Raw genomic sequence first — 1,375 nt, 5'->3', positions numbered from 1 at the left:
TGAAGCAGTAGGTATATAGTATTAGAAGACCTACAGCAGGACTTTGGATTTTCAATAAAAAAGGCAAGAACAGAAGGCCTTTGGGGGAAAACTAGGTTCTAAGATTTGCAAGATTTCTGGTTTAACACTTCAGTGAGTGACTTTCTGTGCACAGTTGAAAATATGTATTGCCTTTAATGGAAACTTTTTTTCTTAGGCAGAACTAACCAAACATGTTGGGTAGTTTTATTTCTCTGTTCAATATTCACTTTCTATTTCACTATATTCCATGATTTGCTACATAGCACAGAGTCTAGAGATGGACATGCCAGGAAGATTGTTCCCTCAGGAGAATAGACTGAGAGAAGAGGTCTTTGTGAGCCTTAGAACAGTCTTGTGTCTGCTTCAACAGAGAATTCTGTGGCCCCAGAAATCCCAACTGTAACTAGAAGAAATAGAAGCTACTGGGTCCTGATAGGCTTGTCCTTTGGATTATGGACTTCATCCTATGGGGAGGCGATTTGGTGAGGAAGGCTAAGTGGGACCCTGGTACCACAGCTTGACATGAACAAAAAACTAGTGAAGCTGTGTGAAAGTAAACATGGGAGGCCATAGTAGTATAGTAAGGTGAGACTGATGAGTCAGATCCCAGAGACTCTGATGAGGAGTTTGGACTTTTTTTTATTAGAATGGTTTTTCTTCAGTAAGGCTGCACTTCTATCCACAGAGCCTTGAATGGGAACTAATTTGGGACATCGTGAAACATTGTAAGCGGAGTGTAGTGGTACACTCTGGTGGGCTAAAGCAGGAGGATCATAAATTCAAGCCCAGCCATGATAATTTAGTGAGACCCTTTCTCAAAATAAAACATAAAGAGCTGAGACTCTAGCTCAGTGCAGAGGCTCTCACTTCAATCCCTAGTACTAGGGGAATAATAATAAAAAAAAGTATATCTACAAAGCTTTGGGGCAAAAAGGAAGACCTTTTGCAAGGAGGTCAACAAGTGGATGAGACTGCATGTCGTCTGTTTTCAAGCAAGGGATACAGTCATCAAGCTATGAGGACATAGCCAGTGTCACATTACAGCCCTGAGGAAGGAGCTTTTCTATACTATGGTTCACTGAGCACACCCACAGCCTTTGGGATGGAAACAGGATCTCTTCCAACTAACCAGAGAGAGGAGATTGAAAAAAAAAAACAAAAAACTGCACATTTGCTATAAGGCTAGCAAACTTGTCCAGACATCCTTTGGTTTCATGGTTACTTTGCCTTACGAACATCCTGGGTTCTTTATAGCACTGTCCTTAGACACTTTCATTTGTTCTCTACCTTCTTATGAATTGAATCCCCATTTTCCTGAGTTTCACATCCTGGTTCTGTAATCCAAACCTCTGCC

The sequence above is a fragment of the Chinchilla lanigera genome, unplaced genomic scaffold (genome assembly GCF_000276665.1).
Source record: "Chinchilla lanigera isolate Chin_1 unplaced genomic scaffold, ChiLan1.0 scaffold00033, whole genome shotgun sequence".
Lineage (NCBI taxonomy): Eukaryota > Metazoa > Chordata > Mammalia > Rodentia > Chinchillidae > Chinchilla > Chinchilla lanigera.
This window is presented reverse-complemented; position numbering follows the sequence as displayed.